Source organism: Canis aureus, chromosome 4 (genome assembly GCF_053574225.1).
Source record: "Canis aureus isolate CA01 chromosome 4, VMU_Caureus_v.1.0, whole genome shotgun sequence".
Classification (NCBI taxonomy): domain Eukaryota; kingdom Metazoa; phylum Chordata; class Mammalia; order Carnivora; family Canidae; genus Canis; species Canis aureus.
In genome coordinates this window covers 12,786,436-12,812,246 of record NC_135614.1, presented here as the reverse complement: position 1 = coordinate 12,812,246, position 25,811 = coordinate 12,786,436, and the positions used below count along the sequence as shown (strand labels likewise).

Genomic DNA, 25,811 nt, shown 5'->3' with positions numbered 1-25,811 from the left:
TATATCACTGGATATTGTTTTTTAATCAATTCAACCATTCTGTACCTTTTGGAGAATTGAATATGCTTATGTTTAATGTAATTATTAGTAAGGATTAACAACTGCTATTTTGTTCATTGTTTTCTGATTGTTTTATAGATCCATTATTCCTTGTCTCTTATCCCGCTGTCTTTGTGTATATGTTTTAATATCTTTTGGTACCAGTATGCTTTGACTTATTTACCACATTCTTTTGTGTAATTGTTATGTTTTTCCCTTATGGGAAAATATTATATTTAATATTATATTAAATATTATGATAATTTCATAAAATATCAGAAAATATAACAACCTATTTTAAGCTATTAAAAACTTTAATTCCGGAGGGAGGAGCAAGATGGCGGAGGAGTAGGGTCTCCAAATCACCTGTCTCCACCAAACTACCTAGAAAACCTTCAAATTATCCTGAAAATCTATGAATTCGGCCTGAGATTTAAAGAGAGACCAGCTGGAATGCTACAGTGAGAAGAGTTCGCGCTTCTATCAAGGTAGGAAGACGGGGAAAAAGAAATAAAGGAACAAAGGCCTCCAAGGGGGAGGGGCCCCGCGAGGAGCCGGGCTGAGGCCGGGGCGAGTGTCCCCAGGTCAGGAGAGCCCCGTCCCGGAGGAGCAGGAGCTGCACCGACCTTCCCGGGGGAAAGGGGCTCGCAGGGAGTTGGAGCAGGACCCAGAAGGAAGGGGATGCCCTCGGGCTCCCCGGGTCAGTAACAGCAACTGCGCACCCAGGAGAGTGCGCCGAGCTCCCTAAGGGCTGCAGCGCGCACGGCGGGACCCGGCGGGACCCGGAGCAGCTGGAGGGGCTCGGGCGGCGGCTCCGCGGAGGGGGCTGCGCGGCCCCGGGAGCAGCTCGGAGGGGCTCCGGCAGAGGAAGAGGCTCCGTGCGGAGGGGGCTGCGCGGTTCCAGGAGCAGCTCGGAGGGGCTCGGGCGGCGGCTCCGCGGAGGGGGCTGCGCGGCCCGGGAGCGCGAATCCACCAGCGCAGGCTCCGGAGCACAGGGCGCCGGGACACAGCCCAGGATCCCGCCTCCCCCGGGACAGGCAGAGGCCGGGAGGGCCCAGGACAGCGAGGACGCTCCTGCCCCAGCTGAGCAGATCAGCGGCCCCGCCCGGAGCCTCCAGGCCCTGCAGACGGAGTTCCTGCCGGAGCTGAATCCAGGGCTCCAGAGCTGCCCCGCCAGTGGGGCTGTTCCTCCTGCGGCCTCACCGGGTAAACAACCCCCACCGAGCCCTGCACCAGGCAGGGGCACAGCAGCTCCCCCAACTGCTAACACCTGAAAATCAGCACAGCAGGCCCCTCCCCCAGAACACCAGCTAGACGGACAACTTCCAGGAGAAGCCAAGGGACTTAAAGTACACAGAATCAGAAGATACTCCCCGGTGGTTCTTTTGTTTGTTTGTTTGTTTTTGTTTTTGTTTTTGTTTTGTTTTGCTTTTTGATTTGTTTCCTTCCCCCACCCCCTTTTTTTCTCCTTTCTTTTTCTTTCTCTTTTTCTTCTTTTTTTTTTTTTTTCGTTTTTTTTTTCTTTTTCTTCCCTTTTTTTTTCTCTTTCTCTTTTCTTTCCTTCTTTCTCTCCTCTCTTTTTCTCTTTTTCCCAATACAACTTGCTTTTGGCCACTCTGCACTGAGCAAAATGACTAGAAGGAAAACCTCACCTCAAAAGAAAGAATCAGAAACAGTCCTCTCTCCCACAGAGTTACAAAATCTGGATTACAATTCAATGTCAGAAAGCCAATTCAGAAGCACTATTATACAGCTACTGGTGGCTCTAGAAAAAAGTATAAAGGACTCAAGAGACTTCATGACTGCAGAATTTAGAGCTAATCAGGCAGAAATTAAAAATCAATTGAATGAGATGCAATCCAAACTAGAAGTCCTAACGACGAGGGTTAACGAGGTGGAAGAACGAGTGAGTGACCTAGAAGACAAGTTGATAGCAAAGAGGGAAACTGAGGAAAAAAGAGACAAACAATTAAAAGACCATGAAGATAGATTAAGGGAAATAAACGACAGCCTGAGGAAGAAAAACCTACGTTTAATTGGGGTTCCCGAGGGCGCCGAAAGGGACAGAGGGCCAGAATATGTATTTGAACAAATTCTAGCTGAAAACTTTCCTAATCTGGGAAGGGAAACAGGCATTCAGATCCAGGAAATAGAGAGATCCCCCCCTAAAATCAATAAAAACCGTTCAACACCTCGACATTTAATTGTGAAGCTTGCAAATTCCAAAGATAAGGAGAAGATCCTTAAAGCAGCAAGAGACAAGAAATCCCTGACTTTTATGGGGAGGAGTATTAGGGTAACAGCAGACCTCTCCACAGAGACCTGGCAGGCCAGAAAGGGCTGGCAGGATATATTCAGGGTCCTAAATGAGAAGAACATGCAACCAAGAATACTTTATCCAGCAAGGCTCTCATTCAAAATGGAAGGAGAGATAAAGAGCTTCCAAGACAGGCAGCAACTAAAAGAATATGTGACCTCCAAACCAGCTCTGCAAGAAATTTTAAGGGGGCCTCTTAAAATTCCCCTTTAAGAAGAAGTTCAGTGGAACAGTCCACAAAAACAAAGACTGAATAGATATCATGATGACACTAAACTCATATCTCTCAATAGTAACTCTGAATGTGAACGGGCTTAATGACCCCATCAAAAGGCGCAGGGTTTCAGACTGGATAAAAAAGCAGGACCCATCTATTTGCTGTCTACAAGAGACTCATTTTAGACAGAAGGACACCTACAGCCTGAAAATAAAAGGTTGGAGAACCATTTACCATTCGAATGGTCCTCAAAAGAAAGCAGGGGTAGCCATCCTTATATCAGATAAACTAAAATTTACCCCAAAGACTGTAGTGAGAGATGAAGAGGGACACTATATCATACTTAAAGGATCTATTCAACAAGAGGACTTAACAATCCTCAATATATATGCTCCGAATGTGGGAGCTGCCAAATATATAAATCAATTATTAACCAAAGTGAAGAAATACTTAGATAATAATACACTTATACTTGGTGACTTCAATCTAGCTCTTTCTATACTCGATAGGTCTTCTAAGCAAAACATCTCCAAAGAAACGAGAGCTTTAAATGATACACTGGACCAGATGGATTTCACAGATATCTACAGAACTTTACATCCAAACTCAACTGAATACACATTCTTCTCAAGCGCACATGGAACTTTCTCCAGAATAGACCACATATTGGGTCACAAATCGGGTCTGAACCGATACCAAAAGACTGGGATTGTCCCCTGCATATTCTCGGACCATAATGCCCTGAAATTAGAACTAAATCACAACAAGAAGTTTGGAAGGACCTCAAACACATGGAGGTTAAGGACCATCCTGCTAAAAGATAAAAGGGTCAACCAGGAAATTAAGGAAGAATTAAAAAGATTCATGGAAACTAATGAGAATGAAGATACAACCGTTCAAAATCTTTGGGATGCAGCAAAAGCAGTCCTAAGGGGGAAATACATCGCAATACAAGCATCCATTCAAAAACTGGAAAGAATTCAAATACAAAAACTAACCTTACACATAAAGGAGCTAGAGAAAAAACAGCAAATAGATCCTACACCCAAGAGAAGAAGGGAGTTAATAAAGATTCGAGCAGAACTCAACGAAATCGAGACCAGAAGAACTGTGGAACAGATCAACAGAACCAGGAGTTGGTTCTTTGAAAGAATTAATAAGATAGATAAACCATTAGCCAGCCTTATTAAAAAGAAGACAGAGAAGACTCAAATTAATAAAATCATGAATGAGAAAGGAGAGATCACTACCAACACCAAGGAAATACAAACGATTTTAAAAACATATTATGAACAGCTATACGCCAATAAATTAGGCAATCTAGAAGAAATGGATGCATTCCTGGAAAGCCACAAACTACCAAAACTGGAACAGGAAGAAATAGAAAACCTGAACAGGCCAATAACCAGGGAGGAAATTGAAGCAGTCATCAAAAACCTCCCAAGACACAAGAGTCCAGGGCCAGATGGCTTCCCAGGAGAATTTTATCAAACGTTTAAAGAAGAAATCATACCTATTCTCCTAAAGCTGTTTGGAAAGATAGAAAGAGATGGAGTACTTCCAAATTCGTTCTATGAAGCCAGCATCACCTTAATTCCAAAGCCAGACAAAGACCCCGCCAAAAAGGAGAATTACAGACCAATATCCCTGATGAACATGGATGCAAAAATTCTCAACAAGATACTGGCCAATAGGATCCAACAGTACATTAAGAAAATTATTCACCATGACCAAGTAGGATTTATCCCTGGGACACAAGGCTGGTTCAACACCCGTAAAACAATCAATGTGATTCATCATATCAGCAAGAGAAAAACCAAGAACCATATGATCCTCTCATTGGATGCAGAGAAAGCATTTGACAAAATACAGCATCCATTCCTGATTAAAACTCTTCAGAGTGTAGGGATAGAGGGAACATTCCTCGACATCTTAAAAGCCATCTATGAAAAGCCCACAGCAAATATCATTCTCAATGGGGAAGCACTGGGAGCCTTTCCCCTAAGATCAGGAACAAGACAGGGATGTCCACTCTCACCGCTGCTATTCAACATAGTACTGGAAGTCCTAGCCTCAGCAATCAGACAACAAAAAGACATTAAAGGCATTCAAATTGGCAAAGAAGAAGTCAAACTCTCTCTCTTCGCCGATGACATGATACTCTACATAGAAAACCCAAAAGTCTCCACCCCAAGATTGCTAGAACTCATACAGCAATTCGGTAGCGTGGCAGGATACAAAATCAATGCCCAGAAGTCAGTGGCATTTCTATACACTAACAATGAGACTGAAGAAAGAGAAATTAAGGAGTCAATCCCATTTACAATTGCACCCAAAAGCATAAGATACCTAGGAATAAACCTCACCAAAGATGTAAAGGATCTATACCCTCAAAACTATAGAACACTTCTGAAAGAAATTGAGGAAGACACAAAGAGATGGAAAAATATTCCATGCTCATGGATTGGCAGAATTAATATTGTGAAAATGTCAATGTTACCCAGGGCAATATACACGTTTAATGCAATCCCTATCAAAATACCATGGACTTTCTTCAGAGAGTTAGAACAAATTATTTTAAGATTTGTGTGGAATCAGAAAAGACCCCGAATAGCCAGGGGAATTTTAAAAAAGAAAACCATATCTGGGGGCATCACAATGCCAGATTTCAGGTTGTACTACAAAGCTGTGGTCATCAAGACAGTGTGGTACTGGCACAAAAACAGACACATAGATCAGTGGAACAGAATAGAGAATCCAGAAGTGGACCCTGAACTTTATGGGCAACTAATATTCGATAAAGGAGGAAAGACTATCCATTGGAAGAAAGACAGTCTCTTCAATAAATGGTGCTGGGAAAATTGGACATCCACATGCAGAAGAATGAAACTAGACCACTCTCTTTCACCATATACAAAGATAAACTCAAAATGGATGAAAGATCTAAATGTGAGACAAGATTCCATCAAAATCCTAGAGAAGAACACAGGCAACACCCTTTTTGAACTCGGCCATAGTAACTTCTTGCAAGATACATCCACGAAGGCAAAAGAAACAAAAGCAAAAATGAACTATTGGGACTTCATCAAGATAAGAAGCTTTTGCACAGCAAAGGATACAGTCAACAAAACTCAAAGACAACCTACAGAATGGGAGAAGATATTTGCAAATGACATATCAGATAAAGGGCTAGTTTCCAAGATCTATAAAGAACTTATTAAACTCAACACCAAAGAAACAAACAATCCAATCATGAAATGGGCAAAAGACATGAACAGAAATCTCACAGAGGAAGACATAGACATGGCCAACATGCATATGAGAAAATGCTCTGCATCACTTGCCATCAGGGAAATACAAATCAAAACTACAATGAGATACCACCTCACACCAGTGAGAATGGGGAAAATTAACAAGGCAGGAAACAACAAATGTTGGAGAGGATGCGGAGAAAAGGGAACCCTCCTACACTGTTGGTGGGAATGTGAACTGGTGCAGCCACTCTGGAAAACTGTGTGGAGGTTCCTCAAACAGTTAAAAATATACCTGCCCTACGACCCAGCAATTGCACTGTTGGGGATTTACCCCAAAGATACAAATGCAATGAAACGCCGGGACACCTGCACCCCGATGTTTCTAGCAGCAATGGCCACGATAGCCAAACTGTGGAAGGAGCCTCGGTGTCCATCGAAAGATGAATGGATAAAGAAGATGTGGTTTATGTATACAATGGAATATTACTCAGCTATTAGAAATGACAAATACCCACCATTTGCTTCAACGTGGATGGAACTGGAGGGTATTATGCTGAGTGAAGTAAGTCAGTCGGAGAAGGACAAACATTATATGTTCTCATTCATTTGGGGAATATAAATAATAGTGAAAGGGAAAATAAGGGAAGGGAGAAGAAATGTGTGGGAAATATCAGAAAGGGAGACAGAATGTAAAGACTGCTAACTCTGGGAAACGAACTGGGGGTGGTGGAAGGGGAGGAGGGCGGGGGGTGGGAGTGAATGGGTGACGGGCACTGGGTGTTATTCTGTATGTTAGTAAATTGAACACCAATAAAAAAAAAAAAAAAAAAAAAAACTTTAATTCCTAAACTTTACAGTTTTACTTCTCCTCTCCCTTGCATTTTAGATTATTGAGATTACAATTTACATATTTTTATTGTGTAACCAATAACATTATAGTTATAGATATGTTTGTTTTTTAACCTTTAAACTAGAATTGTAAGTGAATTATGCATCATCATTACCACATTAAAAAAAATCTAACTTTGCATATTTACCATTTTCCATGAGTTCCCTCCTACCTTCTTATGTTTTTATGATGTTAATTAATGTCCTTTTAGTTTCACTCAACAAACTTCCTTTAGAATTTTTTGTAAGGCAGATCTACTGGTGATGAACTCCCTTAGCTTTTGTTTGTTCAGGAAAGTCTTTATCTTTCCTTCACTTCTGAAGGAAAGCTTTACCAGGTATAGAATCTTTGGTGGACGTTTTTTTCTTTCAATATTTTGAATATGCCATCTCATTCTGTCCTAACCTAAACGTTTTTGTTAAGAAATCCACTGATCACCTTATGGTTTTCCTTTGTATGTTTTGTGTGCGCTTAGAATTCCTTCTTTGGCTTTGGCTTTTGACAATTTAATCATAATGTGACTCTGTGAAGCCTATTTAGGTTCAACTGATTTGAGATTGAACATACTTCCCTTTCTTTCCTCTTCTTCTGGAATCCCCATAATGTAAATGTTGTTTGTTTTCATTGTATTACAAAGGTCCTTTAAACTCTCTTTGCTCTTTTTTATTTTTCTTTTTCTCCTCTGACTGGATCATTTCAAATGCCCTTTCAGGTCATTGCTTCTTTTTTCTGCGTGGTCAATTATGTTTCTGTATGTCTCTGTAACTCTTTACTGAATTTCTTAATCATATTTTTCAACTTGAATTTTTATTTATTTTGATGGTTTCTACTTTTTTGTTGAAATTTTTTGTTCATGCATTGTTTCCCTATTTTCATTTAGTTGCATGTTCTTGTAGTTCACTAATCTTTAAGAAAATTATTCTGAATTCTTTGAAAGGCCATAGATCTTCATTTCTTTAAGGTCCGTTATTGGAGTTTTATTTATTTTCTTTAGTTGTTATATTTACCTGATTTTTTTGTGGTTCTTGTTATTTCCCTGGATATCTGGGTATTTGAGTAAGTGGGCTCTTCTTCTAGACATTACAAGTTCTCTTTGGCAGAGACATTACCATTCAACTCAGTTTGGGTTTGGGGGCATATCTGTTGGAAAGAGTCTTTGGCAGGCAGGGCCTGCTATTAAGGTCTATTTTTGGACAAGGCGATTATTTGAGCTTGTGATCAGGGGTTGAGGAGTGTGCTACTGGTTAAGAACAGGTAGGCAGGGCTATTGGCTTTTTCTCTGCCCAAGTAAGTCTGTAAAAAGGACTCTGCAGTTGCCTGGAGACTGTGGTCAGACTTACTAAACAATCCTGACTGGTTACTATACTCGTATTAGGTGAAGCTAGGAATTAGCTTCCTTGTCTTGGCAGGGCAACAGAAGATCCAGAGCCAGCATGAGGGCTTCCTTGGGGGTTAGAATTAAGCAAAAATGTATACTAAATTTCCTGGTCAGATGAGGCCACCAGTTTTGCTCTGCAGATGGAGAAAGCCATGGCTATGCTCTCTGTTCAAGTATCACTATAATGAGAGTTGTTGAAGAGGCTATATAGCTTCCCATGTGTCCTGCTTAGGTTCCCTGGTCAGGTTGTCTGAAGGTTGTATTCAGCAATAAGTGGTGCTATGAATTAGTTTCCGGGCCTTGGTACAGAAGAATAAGGAGCTTTAAAGCCAGTGAGGTTCTATCTGGTCTTAAACCAATCCATGCCGCAAGTTATCTGGCTGACCAGGATCACTGGCTTTGTACTGCATACCATCAGCTCTGCCTGCATGAGTCTTGGCTTAAGCATTGCTATATTACATAGCTTCCAGGTTTTCTCACCAGCCCTTCTGCTCATATGGGGCTAAGAATCATGTTACACAGCAGTACATGGGGCCTTGGCATGGGTAAGCCATGTTCTAGAGCCAGCAAAACCTGTTATTTGAGGACCCAAATAAGGAATACCTGCACCCCACTGAGTCCTTTGTCACTATGCACCAACTTGGTTCTACAGATTGGTTGTTGGAAACTCCTTCCCCTTCTCTGTCATAATCAGATTTTCCCTAATTGAGCCCCCATTGACTCCCTAGCACTCCTTGTAGATGAAACCAGAGTATAGGAGCTCCCATGAAGTGACCCAAAACACTGAGGGGGGTGCTGGAATGCCTCTCCCCCTTTTTCCACTGGAGGAACCATAGGCTCAGGAGAGATCTCTCCACATGGTGATGTGCTGGCCTAGGGGTGGGGCAATGCCATCAGCCTATAGCCATTTCTCTTACCTTTCCAATTCAGTCTGTCTTGATCTTTGTGATGCAGAAGGGGTTTCAGCTTCACCTCCATTGTCTAGTTTTGTCTTATCCATGACTAGTTGTCAGTTCTTTTTGTGAGATAAAGCAAAGTCATGAATGGCCTATGTCACCCCCTTGATGATATTCTTCAGCTTATTTATTTTAGCACTAAATAATATTCCATTGTCTGAATATACCAATTTATCTGAAAAATTTTGAAGTTGTCATGTGATTGATTCAGATTGTTCTATATGTCTCCCTCCAACTCCCAGCTGATCTGTCACTCTGATACAATCAAACTATTAATGACCATCACTGCTTACATTTGTTAATGGCCTCCTCTGGGCCTAACATTCTGCTGAGAGATTTGCATACTTTTATGCTACATGAAACAATAATTCTTTGACTTATATTCTATTTTCATCCCATTTACAAATGAGGAAATAGGCTTAGAGATGGAAATCATGGTAGCCAAGGTCACATACCTAAAGCAGACTTAGCTAGAACCATATCAAATACTATTTGGCCTCAAAGGTGTCTATCTTATTCATTTTTCCATTCCCAGAACATACTGCAGAGCCTGGCATACAGTTGCACCTTAGAAAATAACTTGGCAATGAATGAACACAAATATTGTTCTGGATGAGCCATTGTTCTAATAGAATTAAAGGCCAGGGGTTCTTATGACATGAATTAGAAGAGAATGTCTTTTGTGAAATATCTCACATATTCATAAATGGAAACTTCATAAATGGAAAAATGGAAAAACTTCATAAATGGAAAAATGGAAGCCAATAGAAGCTAACTGCTAAAGAAGATTAGGGCTATGCAAAGAACTTATATTTCCTGGTGTCTAGAAGCAACCTCTTCTCAGGCCAAAAAAATCCTTATTGCTAAGTGTGTTATTTAGCAGATCTGACTCCCAATACACTCCAGAATTATCTTCAACTGTCAGCTAGTTTCCCAATTGCTCCTACTTATGTTTCATTTTTGTTCTAAGTGCCATTTCCCCCTTTCATTTTGAGGCTATTCTCACTAATCCATATCGGTTTTATCATTTAGTCTTTGACACACATGTCAAGCCAAATATCAGAACAAATGTGCACAAAGCAATTATAGCAGAAGGGTCATGCTGTGAAATGACACTGAGCTGAAGCAGAGCATACTTTTTGCCCATTTCAAGAACAACAAATTCCACATTTGGAAAAAAAAAAAAAACATAATTGGATCTCATATGTCTTCTATCCTTCCACTTTCTGCCTTAATTTAGTCATCTCTATGACCTTCTCCACTATGCCTGTGTATAAAGTGAAACATATTAAGCAGCAGCAGAAGAGAGATACTGTTCACTTTCATTTCTCTATCTGTAACCTCTCCTCATTTTCCATCAAGTACCCTGGAATTTAATTCATGCTGGCAAATATTTGCTGAACTCTTACTATTCCAGAGTCATTACCTTAGACACCATCCTAGATGCCAATTAGACAATAGAAAGAATAAAACAAGCCAGAATCTATCCTTTAACTGTATTACAAGGTAACATTTGATCGACCATTTGAGAGAGGAGCAGAGGTACAGGATTTCAAAGGAAGAATGAGATACTTCCACTTAACCATGAAACTGCATGGTGGAGCTGCCATTTAAATTGGATCTGCAGAGATAGATAAGATTTCTACAACCAGAGAGTGTTAGGGAGAACATTCCAGGCTGAGGGAATAGCATGAACAAATCGTTGATGTGGAGAACATGCTCAAAGAAGGTCTAGCTACTTAATTAGCCTGGACAGAGGGTGTATGTCATGTGTCTTCGAAGTTGAGACTGAAAATGGACTGCAGAGGATGTTGAAAATTATAGAAGACTTGATCTTTAGAAGTGGGGAGTGTTGAGGTGGGGACAGTTTTCCTGTCTGTCACCTCATATTTCTAGACAGGCTCACATCTAGTGGAAAAGTGATTGCTTGTTCTTCCCAACAAGAGAAAATTTAATTTTAATTGGTATTGCTTACAGCATTCAACTGATCTGCTTTTCCTAGTGGGCTAGCTGAGCCTCAGAGACAGAATCTAAGCCTCAGACTCTCTCTTATCATTCATTTCTTGTCCCTGCCCAATCTTTGGACCTTCTTTCCACTTCCTCTTCCTACTTCCTGTGTCCATATGAAAAGCACCCAGACCCCAGTTCCTAAGAATGAACTTAGACTGTGCTCCAACCCGGTCTGACTCCAACCTAGACTGGCTCAACCCAAGCATCCAGTGTCAAGGGGGAGAGAAAAGATGTCTCATTCTGTGTATTTGTTCAACCATATTCCCAAACTCAGTTTTACATGAGAAACCCTCTTTGGGAAAGGAAACTGGGTTAATAATAGACATGCACCCAGATACTAATAAGAAGCACTTCATTTCCTATTCAGATACTATTCTGTGAGGCCTTCCTTTACTGCTCTTACTTTCCCTTTTGGGTGGACCAAACCATTATCCCAAGAGAAAACTTAATGCACCAGCTTCTGTAACTCCCATTGTTCTTTCTCTACACCAGAAGAGAAGGTGTCTATTGCTACCTTCTGTGGTTGCTTCAGGCAGCAATGCTATTAAGTAGACATGGGAAGCAATATGGGTATGCAACTGCACAAAATTTTTAAAGTCTACCCTGATTTCTTTGAACGTAGTAAAAGATAAATAAATGAGGTGACGGGGCAAGATGGCAGAAGAGTAGGGTCCCCAAGTCACCTGTCCCCACCAACTTACCTAGATCACTTTCAAATCATCCTGAAAACCTACAAATTCAACCTGAGATTTAAAGAGAGAGCAGCTGGAATGCTACAGAGAGAAGAGTTTGCACTTCTACCCAGTACAACTCATTTTTAGCCACTCAGCACTGAGCAAAATGACTAGAAAGAAGAGCTCACCACAAAATAAAGAATCAGAAACAGTACTCTCTGCCACAGAGTTACATAATTTGGATTACAATTCGATGTCAGAACCCAATTCAGAAGTACAATTACAAAGCTCCTGGTGGGTCTGGAAAAAAGCATAAAGGAATCAAGAGACTTCATGACTGCAGAATTTAGATCTAATCAGGCCGAAATTAAAAATCAGTTAAATGAGATGCAATCCAAACTGGTAGTCCTAACAATGATGGTTAATGAGGTAGAAAAAAGAGTGAGTGACATAGAAGATAAGTTGATGGCAAGGAAGGAAGCTGAGGAAAAAAGAGAAAAACAATTAAAAGACCATGAGAAAAGGTTAAGGGAAACAAATGATAGCCTCAAAAAGAAAAATCTACATATAATTGGGGTTCCAGAGGTTCACCAAGAGGGAGAGAGGGCCAGAAAGCATATTTGAACAAATCATAGCTGAGAACGTCCCTAATTTGGGGTGGGAAACAGGCATTCAGATCCAGGAGATAGGGAGATCCCCCCTAAAATCAATAAAAACCGCTCAATGTTTCAACATTTAATAGTGAAACTTAAAAAAAATATATAGTGAAACTTGCAAATTCCAAAGATAAAGAGAAGATCCTTAAAGCAGCAAGAGACAAGAGATCCCTAACTAATATGGGGAGAAGTATTAGATTTACAGCAGACCTCTCCACAGAGACCTGGCAGGCCAGAAAGGGCAGGCAGAATATATTCAGAGTCCTAAATAAGAAGACCATGCAGCAAAGAATACTTTATCCAGCAAGGCTCTCATTCAGAATAGAAGGAGAGATAAAGAGCTTCCAAGATAGGCAGAAACTGAAAGAATATGTGACCACCAAACCAGCTCTGCAAGAAATATTAAGGGGGACTCTGAAAAAGAAAAGGAAACCCAAAGAAATAATCCACAGAAGCAGGGACTGAAAAGTATTAGGATGGAACTATATTCATATCTTTCAATAGTAACTAGAACATGAATGGGCTTAATGATCCCATTAAAAGACGCAGGGTTTCAGACTGGATAAAAAAGCAAGACCCATCTATTTTCTGTCTACAAGAGACTCATTTTAGACCTAAGGACACCTCCAGCCTGAAAATGAAAGGTTGGAGAACCATTTACCATTCAAATGGTCCTCAAAAGAAAGCTGGGGTAGCAACCCTCATATCAGATAAATTAAAGTTTATCCCAAAGACTGTAGTAAGAGATGAAAAGGGACATTATATCATACTTAAAGGATCTATCCAACAAGAGGACCTAACAATCATGAATATTTATGCCCCTAATGTGGGAGTTGCCAAGTATACCGATCAATTAATAACCAAAGTAAAGACATACTTAGATAATAATACACTAATACTGGGAGACTTCCCCCATGGCACTTTCTGCAAATGACAGATCTTCTAAGCACAACATCTCTATTAAAGACCATCCTGCTAAAAGATGAAAGGGTCAACCAGGAAATCAAGGAAGAATTAAAAAGATTCATGGAAGCTAATGATAAGGAAGATACAACCGTTCAAAATCTTTGGGATGCAGCAAAAGCAGTCCTAAGAGGGAAATACATTGCAATACAAGCATTCCTCAAAAAATTGGGGGGAAAAACAAATACACAAGCTAACCTTGCACCTATAGGAAGTGGAGAAAGAACAGCAAATAAAGCCTACACCAAGCAGACGAAGAGAGTTAATAAAGATTCGAGCAGAACAAAATGAAATAGAGACCAGAAGAATTAAAGAACACATCAACAAAACCAGGAGTTTGTTCTTTGAGAGAATTAATAAGATAGATAAACCATTAGCCAGCCTTATAAAAAAACAATAGAGAAAAGACTCAAATTAATAAAATCATGAATGAAAATGGAGATATTACAACCAATATCAAGGAAATACAAACGATTTTAAAAACATATTATGAGCAGCCATATGCCAATAAATTAGGTAATCTAGAAGAAATTGATGCATTTCTGGAAAACCACAAACTACCAAAACCAGAACAGGAAGAAATAGAAAACCTGAACAGGCCAATAACCAGGGAGGAAATTGAAGTAGTTATCAAAAACCTCCCAAGACACAAAAGTCCAGAGCCAGATAGCTCTTCCCAGGGAAATTCTATCAAACACTTAAAGAAGAAACCATACCTATTCTACTAAAGCTGTTCTGAAAGAACACTTCCAAACTCTTTTTATGAGGCCAGCATAACCAAAACCAGACAAAAACCCTACCAAAAGGGAGAATTATAGACCAATATCCCTGATGAACACAGATGCAAAAATTCTCAACAAGATACTAGCTAATAGGATCTAACAGTACAGTAAGAAGATTATTCACCATGACCAAGTGGGATTTACCCCCGGGACGCAAGGCTGGTTCAATACTCATAGAACTATCAACGTGATGGATCATATCAACAAGAGAAAAAGCAAGAACGATATAATCCTCTCAATAGATGCAGAGAAAGCATTTGAGAAAATACAGCATCTATTCCTGATCAAAACTCTTCAGAGTGTAGGGATAGAGGGAACATTCCTCAACATCTTAAAAGCCATCTACGAAAAGCCCACAGCAAATATCATTCTCAATGGGGAAGCACTGGGAGCCTTTCCCCTAAGATCAGGAACACTACAGGGATGTCCACTCTCACCACTGTTATTCCACCTAGTACTAGAAGTCCTAACCTCACCAACCAGGCAACAAAAAGAAATAAAAGGCATTCAAATTGGCAAAGAAGAAGTCAAACTCTCTCTCTTTGCAGATGACATGCTACTGTATATAGAAAACTCAAAACACTCCACCCCAAAATTGCTAGAACTCATACAGCAATCTGGCAGTGTGGCAGGATACAAAATCAATGCCCAGAAGTCAGTGGCATTTCTATACACTAACAATGAAACTGAAGAAATAGAAATTAAGGAATCAAGCTATTTACAACAGCACCCAAAAGCATAAGATACCTAGGAATAAACTTAGCCAAAGAGGTAAAGGATCTATACCCTCAAAACTGCAGAACCCTTCTGAAAGAAATTGAGGAAGACACAAAGAGATGGAAAAATATTCCATGCTCATGGATTGGAAGAATTAATATTCTGAAAATGTCAATGCTACCCAGGGCAATTGACACATTTAATGCAATCCCTATCAAGATACCAGGGACTTTCTTCAGAGAGTTGGAACAAATCACCTTAAGATTTGTGTGGAATCAGAATAGACCCCGAATAGCCAGGGGAATATTGAAAAAGAAAACCCTATCTGGGGGCATCACAATGCCGGATTTCAAGTTGTACTACAAAGCTGTGATCCTCAAGACAGTATGCTACTGGCACAAAAACAGACACATAGATCAATGGAACAGAATAGCGAACCCAGAAATGGGCCCTCAATTCTATGGCCAACTAATATTTGACAAAGCAGGAAGGACTATCCACTGGAAAAAGGACAGTCTCATCAATAAATGATGCTGGGAAAATTGGACAGCCACGTGCAGAAGAATGAAACTAGACCATTCTCTTATACCAGAAACAAAGATAAACTCAAAAGGGATGAAAGATCTAAATGTGAGACAAGAATCCATCAAAATCCTAGAGGAGAACACAGACAACAACCTTTGTGAACTTGGCCACAGCAACTTCCTACAAGATACATAAAGAACAGAACATAAAGGCAAGGGAAACAAAAGCAAGAATGAACTATTGGGACCTAATCAAGATAAAAATCTTCTCCACAGCAAAAGAAACAGTCAACAAAACTAAAAGACAACCTACAGAATGGGAGAAGATATTTGCAAATGACATATCAGATAAAGGGCTAGTATCCAAGATCTATAAAGAACTTATCAAACTCAACAGCAAAGAAACAAACAATCCAATCATGAAATGGGCAAAAGACATGAACAGAAATTTCACAGAGGAAGACATAGACATGGCCAAGAAGCACATGAGAAAATGCTCTGCATCACTGACCATCAGGGAAATAAAATGAAAACCACAATGAGAAACCACCTCACGTCTGTGAGAATGGGGAAAATTAACAAAACAGGAAACAAAAAACTTGGAGAGGATGTGGAGAAAGGGGAACCCTCTTGCACTCTTGGTGGGAATGTGAACTGGTGCAGCCACTCTGGAAAACTGTGTGGAGGTTCCTCAAAGAGTTAAAAATAGAGCTACCTTGCACCCCAGCAATTGCACTGCTGGGGATTTACCCCAAAGATACAGATGCAGTGAAACAGCAGGAAACCTGCACCCCAATGTTTATAGCAGCAATGTCCACAATAGCCAAACTGTGGAAGGAGCCTCAGTGTCCAATGAAAGATGAATGGATAAAGATGTGGTCTATGCATACAGTGGAATATTACTCAGCCATTAAAAATGGCAAATACCCACCATTTGCTTCGATGTGGATAGAACCAGAGGGCATTATGCTGAGTGAAGTAAGTCAATCAGAGGACAAACATTATATGGTCTCATTCATTTGGGGAATATAAAAAATATGAAAGGTAATAAAGGAGAAAGGAGAGAAAATGAGTGGGAAATATCAGTGAGGGAGACAGAACATGAGAGACTCCTAATTCTGGGAAACGAACTAGGGGTGGTGGAAGGGGAGGTGGGCTGGGGGTGGGGGTGACTGGGTGACAAGCACTGAGGCGGGCACTTGACGGGATGAGTACTGGGAGTTATGTTGGCAAATTGAACTCCAATAAAAAAAATACAAAAACAAGATAAATAAATAAATAAATAAATAAATAAATAATTTAACTAACTAACTAGCTAACAGGCTATGAGATATACTCAGGAACACTATGATCAAACAGTCTCCATTTAACTATTCACAGAACTCACATTATTCCCCTTAACCTCATTCTTCATATCTGTGGGTAAACTGCTCTCAAATCTGCCACTGAACAACACCTTTAATGACTATTTATTTGCATTTGGGCATTTTTCGTATCATAATGTTGGTAATGTACTGTCAGATATGTCCCATCCTTATGCAGAAGCACCTCTACTCTTAATTTTCATAATGTTCTCACTTTACTTTGTGTTTACACAATTCAAAAATTATGCAGACCTCTCTCCTTATTTCTTTTTCCATAATGTCTTATAATCCTCTACGCATTACTCTGTCTTCACAAACTTCACCCATTGTATTTCTTCTTATTAACTGGCACATTTCCCTTTCCAACTCAGAATTAACATCTGATCGATACCAACCTCTCAACAACCCCTATCTTCCTAAATATCTTAGCTTTCTCCAAGAAGGGCCATTCATGATATCTATTCTTTCTGTCTTTTTCCTCTCCTATACATTGCAAAAGTAATATGGTGCTAATACAGTTGTAAAGACTCCACTATAATTATCTCTCTCTTAAAGCAATTAAAATATAAACTGTCCTAATCCCTCTTCCAAACAGTGACATCTTCTTAAGAAACTTTCTGCCACCTCAAAAGCAGTATTTTTTTTTTTACTTCCATAGCTTCCATTTCTTTATCCCACTGTTCTGAATAATGAACATATTGTCATTGCCCAGAGTATTTTTAATTACTGGGCTTCTAAACTTAAGGTTTCTTGATCCTTGGTTGCCTTGAAGCTCAAAGGTGAACTTTCTTGTTTTCATTTCATTTCAACACCCTCCAGAGTGTGAAGAGAAGAGAGGACTCTCTGGTAGTATTTGTGAGCACTGCAGCCATAACTTTTCCTGTTGACTATTACGAATCTAAGGCTGCTTACAGTCTCAGTGCTTACCAGGGCGTTATGATATGCACACAGGAGATCCAAAGCAGGATCTGGCTTACAAACATTAGTATGACAGCAGACCTAGCAGGAGATCCTCAAACTTCATCCAATGTTTCTACAAAACCATCTCAGATTTGTTTGACCAGAGGTGTATGAGTTGCGGGCCAGTCATGTGTCCAGTAATGTCATTGACCAAAAGATGTATGAGATCCAAGACATCTGTGACAGCAGCTGGACCAAACTGAATAAAAGACTCTTCAAGAATACACCTTGGCAGGATGCCTGGTGACTCGGCAGTTGTGCATTTGTCTTTGGCTCAGGGTGTGATCTTGGAGTCCTGGGATCGAGTCCCACATCGGACTCCCTGCATGGAGCCTGCTTCTCCCTCTGCTTGTGTCTCTGCCTCTCTCTCTGTGTGTGTCTCTCATGAATGAATAAATAAATAAAATCTTAAAACAAAAAAAAGAATACACCTCGGCCAGAGACGGAAGTCCTTGCTATACAGGTTGGCAACAGTACTGTCTTCTTGATTTTGTACAAAGAATTATATTACAGGCAGATATATGCCAATGTTAGTGAGGGACCCTCCTTGGAGCAGAGGTCTGAATCCTATTAACAATTGTGGCAATCTCTTCAAAAACATTCTTTTTTTTCCCCCAGTGGTCCTGCTCTTCTTGATCTACCCAACCTATGGTTCTGGGATAACATCTGATGAATCCATCTATTAGTTTCAGTCCTTTAGTCAGTACCACTGTACGACCAACAAGAAGTCAGAGGAAGAAATTGACTTTCTTTGTTCTAATTTCAAAATCTGGAATGTTCACAGTGTCCTCCACTCCTTGGTAGACAAATCCAACATTAACTGACAATGGAAGGGGTACACAAGTGGAGGTGACTCTGAGGGTGTGGCTGGTGAATATGGACAGCACTCCCTATATAAGAAGCTTGGCTACTTCAGCTTGGTGGGGCTTCTGCCTCTGCACTCCCTGTTGGGATTTTACTACCAGATCATCAAGGTGATGGAGAATATCAAAGTGAACAAGAAGAGCATGTTTTTTGTGTATGCCCGAGTGCCAGGTCACCACATATTTTAACATCAATTTTGCATTTTTGATAACGTGTCACTACCAGGATGCTATCCGGATCTTTGCCAACATCCTCTTCTATATCCGGATTACCCATGAGCATGTTTCAGATGACCACATAAAAGTATGAGAGGATTAACAAGTAGAATAAGCAGATGTATGTGCTGCTGACAATCATCCTCACAATGTACTCCATGCAAATTAACGAGAGCATTCACCACCAGCTATGGGAGAAATACAGACCCACAGGTCTATGAGGAACTTTTCAGACACTCCTCCCCAAAATTCCTGTCACCTGTAGTGTGCAACAATGGTAGTGTGCACCCTAAATACACAAGGAAACCTTCTTGAAGCAACTGAAGGTGTTTTCTGATGAAGTGCAGGATCAGGCTCAGCTCTCAACCATCTGATATTCCTCAAGCTCTACACTACCAGGCCTATGCCCAAACTGCTGGCTTCCTGGACCTCATAGAACAGGAATTCCATGTCAGCTCCTTGTGTTCAAACACAAAATGAAGAACCTGATGTGAACCAGGGACATCTCTACCTTAGATGGCAAATTTCAGTCAGCCTCTGGGGTTTGCTTTTATATTGATAAGGACGTGATCTACATCACGGATACCAAGAGCGCTAGGCCCTATGGTATTTGTTTATCCTCATCCAACAGATACATAAAATTTGAGAAGCTCAGTCAAATGCTAAAGAAGATGGGACAGAGACCCTGAGTACATTCACATTCTTTTTAGGAATCTATTTTGATGTCTTTGTAGGTAGGGCATATTTTTTCACTGTGAAACCCTTACATATGTCAGATATCAGCCATTCATCAGAGTTGAAGTTTACTTGAATTATGGACTGAATGTTTTAAATAGGTCTCAATAAAGGATCTTTTTTGGAAAAAGAGAGAGAGAGAGAGAGAGAGAAAAGATGGGAAACGTATTGCCCTATAACTATACCCTTGCCATGCTCTCTAGCTTGAGCAGCCCTAACATCTACATGCATTGTCACTGTGGTCAAGGAGCCAAGTCTCTGCTGCTGCCATGTCTCCTGCTACTAACCTCAGTCCTGCTGAATCAGCTGGTCCTGATCTTTCAGTATCTTTTGAGCATGTCACAATAGTGTCTTGCTCATTCTCATACTGTATACCATCTGTTTAGGGGGTCACTCATCCCTCCTGAGATATGAAACACCAAAAGACTCTTCTGGAACCATGTATGTACAATCCAGAAGCATATTGGAGTTGATATTAGGGGAGCAAAAATAGCAACAGCATACAGGATGAAGATGAGCTCCTCTTTCTTTCTTTGCCCCTTATCTATAACAGCTGGATCAGAGAGGCAGGAGATCTATATGGCCTCTCAAAAGACTTCCTCCAAGAACCTTTGGTATCTTGTTACAAAGCTGTGGTCAACTTGGGAATATACTACCTTATCTTTGTCATCCTGCCTTCTCTGACTTTTATCTTCACTCCTCCTTACCTGTGAATGTTCTCCCAGTAAAGTGTTAACACAAAAGATTTCCCTGTTTTCTAGGGAATCCAAGCTAAGAAAGGGGCCACAACAACCACTGGAGGTTGAGCACTTTTTTACTTGTATTTTTACAGTATTCTTACTGTAGTCACCAATATATTATGAAGTCCCTTCATGCCACATCCCTAATGATCCTTCCTCTAGGGCTACTCTAATTTACCCTCAGGTTGGACCTTAAATAGGGAGCATAAGCACCCCAAAGGAACCTTTTCCATATATCATCAAGTCTAACCAAGGAGGCATCTATGTTGCATTTTGCAGATAAACCCATCTTGTCCTTCTGCACTGACCTGAAAGCCTTATTCAGGATCATGACTCCAATTACCAGGAGAGCCACAAGAGAGGATTCATTTCCCCCAAAGCAATTCAATAGCAACCTCACATCCCTCATAATTATGTCAGAATTGGGGCACAACTTGACCTAAATCTACACAAGTCTCTATAAAAGTGTCTGGTTTCAGGCATCTTTGATGTGTGTCCAATGTGAATACTGAGGGATCTGTCAACTTCTGTCCTGGCTGAAGGTAACACAATATTTTAGTTTAGATTGTAAAAGTGTAAGGTAAAAAAGTCATATGCTAATAAAAAGTAATTCGGATCACCAACGAAGGTTAAAGAACACACAACAAGAACCAAGCATACATTTCATTGTCCTATGAGAACAAGATACCTTGGAATGGAAGAGGGGCAAATGGCACTTCCAGACATCCACATGAATCTCTTACTACACAAGATCATAACCTCAAGTTTGCGATTCGATTACCTGAGATCACTGTGCTGTATCCGTAATAACCAAAATGTGTGAAAAGCAATTTAATAGGTTAAAATGATTGACTATCTTTCATTAAGCCCTAACCATGAGATATAATCTATGATAAGCACTTTACATATCCATTATTTAACTTAATGATGATCATCAATCCTCCACAGAGGACACCTCTTCTGAGGATAGAGCAGGTATCCAGTTCCTTGGTACCATGCAAAGGTTTATGAAAATCAGATTGGCAATTTTTTCTAGAAAGAGCAACAGTTGATGCCTGATATTCCAAAGCATCCTTCATCTCTTTGGATTAAGTCATTATTTCTGGACAGGGTATTAATAGCCACTTTGAGAACTAAAAGCATTTCTTTCAGTTCACATCCAAACAGGAGTTTTTTGCCCTCTCTTCCCCAGGTGACTTTCTTTGGCCTGAAAGCAAAATCAATTTGTTGAGGAAGAGGTTCTAGGTTGAGGAGCCAATGAAAGTAAATCTAGGAAGGAAACTGAAGGCTCCTGGGAGACTAAGGAAAAGCTGAGCACAGAACCTGTCAGTTTTTCCCATAGATAACTTTGTTTCTGTCCTATGACTAAGTATGTAAAAATGTGAATTAACTATAGCATGAGAGAGTTAAGGGGGAATATAAAGAACTTCCTCCTTATAGTTGCTACTAGATGGACCCCTAGTAGGAGGGTAAGCTTTTTGTTCACAGATATTTGACCTCTTAGAAGCAAATATCCTGAGTCTTTACCAGTTTTGAGTTCACCTTTCTATTCCACATACATTTGCCATTTTCCTTTTGGGTTTTTGTCTGCATTTTTTTGTTGTTGTTGTTCTAGAGAAATACTAAAGAGATTGCTAATGGTTTTACATTATAGCCTCAGGAGGAGTCTTAATTTTAATTCCTTTGGAGGATGTACTACCAGAGAATTATCAAGCAAATGTCTATCTATAAACTGACCACAGAGGAAGGCTGTTCTGCCTCTTTCCACTGTCTCTAATCTCAACATCAAAACATCAACGAGCATTTCATCTGCCAATATAAGTAATCCATCTTCCACTCTGTCCCAGCAACACGTGGAATTATTGTAGCGCTCTCTGGGACGTGAACATCTCAGTCCACTTGTTCAGGTATTGGCAACACAGAAAAGTGTTGGCAACAGGTCTGTTACTTGATATGCCCTCAAGACTCACTATCTCCTTGCTGTCAACTCCTTCACTGACAAAAGAGAATGACCTGTCTCTTGCTTTAGCACAAACTGGTATCAAGGTGCAGATTCTTCAGCACAGTTGCAGCAGAGAAAAGAGACTTTCCAGGAGGCCTGGAAACATTTGGGTTACACACACAGACAGACACACACACCCCTTGCACATATAGTAGGTACTCCATCAATAATTTTGAATAAATGAAGAGAATTTGGGATCAGTGATGGAATGAGAAGGCTCAAGGAAGACTAAAATATTTTTAACAGAGTTTTTAAAAACCCATAAGGACACTGATGGCTGCCTTCTAGGACAAAACACCATCCTACCTTCCTTGGTAGCCATATTGCCTGGGGTTGAATCCTAGCTTTGTCACCCATGAGGTATATGACTTTGAGCAAATTATTTCATCTGATTCTCAGTTCCCTCATTTGTAAAATGGGGGTAGTGAAAGTAGTAACTTTTAGGGCTACATTAGGGCTAATGTCTGTGAAGCTCTTAAAACCCTGTCATATACTAAATCATCAATGTTATAAACATATTAAATAAAATACATAACTTTAAAAAATCACAAGAAAGAGAAAGGCAACCCCCCCTATCATCTAGAAGCTGGACTAGAACTCACAGCTAAACTTAGTGTTCTCCTGTTGAACATAAACAATTTTACAAAACATCAACATCAGACAAGGCCACTCTGTGACCGATATGGATCAACACAAAAACAAGATCATTCCATAATCATATGTGAACACAGACAAAACATGAACATTATCCAAACTTTCAAATTCCAAATATCCCCCTCTCCCAGATAATATGAATTACTGCCTGTTGTTTCTTTACACATTTCAGTCTTATCCTGTTCTATATCCTCTAAGTAAGATATATTAAGAAACCCAATCAGAATTACCTCTGCATCCAATTCAGAGCAAAATCTCTTTTCCTTCAAAACTCCCCCCAAAATCACCTGCTACTAGCCCAAATCCTAGAAGGCTTTCCTAACACTCACTTACTGAGGCATGTCACAGTTCTCCATGCTGTGGGAAATAAATCCAAGTTGTTAGCTACAAGTGTGTTCCCAGCAAACTCCGTCTTGAGGGCATCAACTACAACCTTTGGTGGAAATTCACTTCAGGAGAGGCAAGGAACGCTGTACGTCAGATTCGGAACCATCATGTCTATGCAAATTACTTTAGTAATTGTTTTTCCAACAGTGTTTGAAGTGTTGCCCTAGAAAGATCACTGTACTGGAGAAAGAGAGAAGAAGAAATCAACACTTATTGAGCACATGCTAATTGAAAGACTGGATGAGATTGTTAATCCAAATTACTTTACTTAATCTTCAGGATAACCCTGGGCCATGGGTATTTGTTAATTATATTTTACAGATGAGGAGGCCGAGTGTCAGAGAAGCCAAATAACTTCTTCAAAGTAATGAAGACCTGATAAGTGGAATAAATCCAACAGTCAAGATTAGTAACAAAGCTAAATTCCATCAGATCTCTAGAATGAGCATAGCAAAATATGTGCACACACTTTCATAACAATGCTAGAGGAATTCAAAGATACATGAGCATGTCCCCTGACCCTAAAGAAAGGATGGGAAAGGAGGGTAGAGGTAGAAGTGGGATGAGGGAGATGTGGCTCATTCTCTGCCTTCTTTTCCCTTCTTATGATAATTACAGACTTTTCTTGATTGGTTAGGAAGTACATGTAGGAACCAGAGCCCTTGCATTGTTTTTCTTGCAAGTCTTCTTTAGGTTCCATAACAATTAGAGAAATCAGAGCATGCGAATCCCTCAAGAAGACTAAATTGCGAGAAAAGCACATGTCCACACTTACTCCCCATGTCCCTCCCTGACTAAGGGTTTTCAACGCAGTCCAAGGCGCAGTCACTTCTAAGGTTTGCAGTTATAAGCTATGACCCTTGCCTATACAAGATGCTCTCATCAATACTTCTCAGTATTGCCTGGAATGGGCATGATGCACAGAATTCCACCCATCTGCCTGCTCCCAGAGACAGAAAGACATTCTATTTTCAAGTAATTTTCTAATCTTTTGACCACAATTCCCCTCTAAAAACAGTCAATTTGTGACCAGCCAAATCAGCCCACATTGCCCCAGATCTTTTGCAGCTCTGCATAGGAGAGAATAGTTTCACTTCTGGAGTCAAAGAGCTTGTGCCTAAACCTCTCACTGCTATGTGGCCATCAAAAATTAGGTAACATGTCTCTGCATCAGTAGTACCATCTGTAAAAATGGATGAAAACAGTGCCTCCCTATAATGGAAGGTTTTTGTTGTTCCTACTATCATTTATTCCACCTTTTTCCAATAAAAGCCCTTTTTTCCTTTGGAAATCTACCCCTCCCCACTCAATCCATATGTTTCTTTGAACTGTACCCATCATTAGGCTTCAGGTACCAAAATGTAATCCAAGTCTGGCTAATCAGTCAAAGACTTGGTCAGGGATCATTATGTAATTTAACAAAAGCCATTAAGAATCTACTTCAGAACTTTTGCTAGAATACTATGAAATGTAAATTCTTGCCATAAGCTGTAATGTTAGAGCTGCTAGTAACCATCTTTGGTAGAGCTAATGAATAAAGCTAATGAAAGTAAAACAAAACCAAGAGTTGGAGAAAACAGATTCTTATGAACATCAAATACAGGAATCCAACAATGTCTGAACCATCCTCTGGTCTTTTCAATCATGTAAGCCAATGAATTCTCTTTTTTGTTTAAGCATGTTCAAGATAAGTTTTTGTTACTTGCAACCTGAAAAGTGATAATACATGATCTCTAAGGTTATTATGCAGAGTAAATGAGATAATCTACATAAAGTACCTAACATAGTACATTCATGGTACATGGCAAGAGTTCAAAAAATAGTTGAAAGCTAGCCGGTCCATTTTTAGATCCTGATGAGTGCAAAGCTCTCTGGAAGACACATCCCCCTCTGCAGGCCATGCCTACCATGAAATCCTCAGCACTTAATAAATATCAAAATACCTACATCATCCTTTTTTCCTTTGAGTGGCTTCTGATCTCTGCAACTCAGAATTTAGCTCAGTACTATTTTTCCCGATGCCCTGCCGACTTTTTTTTAAGATTTATTTATTTATTTGAGAGAGAGAGAGCACAAGCAGGGGTGGGTGGGTCAGGAGAGAGAGACTCCCTAAGCAGACTCTCTGCTGAGCATGGAGCCTAACGGGGGCTCAATCCCAGGACCGTGAGATCATGGCCTGAGCTGAAACCAAGAGTTGGGCACTTAACCAACTCAACTACCCAGTTGCCCCCCAGTGCCCTGCCTACTTGTTAGGCTATTTCATCTGATCCTTCTCCTCTATGTGTCTTACCAATAGGGGCAATGGGCCAAAGGAAGGCCATTCTCCCCATTGCTGTTCCAATGAGAATAATCTTCCAGGTTAGGTGACCTCTCCTCATTCATCTTACTGCACAGTTTAATGTGACAATCACAAAAATGGAACAGAAGTTAGACACATCAAGTGTTTCTGATCATTCATAGGAAGCTGGATCAACCTCAGAGGCAGGAACAACTGCATAATTTTTAAGCTGAATG

The 25,811-nt window shown here is 40.2% G+C and overlaps 1 pseudogene; it reads left to right on the top strand.

The window, feature by feature from the left end:
• The first annotated feature begins 17,810 nt into the window (after nucleotides 1-17,810).
• LOC144311793 (eukaryotic translation initiation factor 3 subunit L-like) lies at nucleotides 17,811-19,468 on the top strand (annotated as a pseudogene).
• Nucleotides 19,469-25,811: the final 6,343 nt, after the last annotated feature.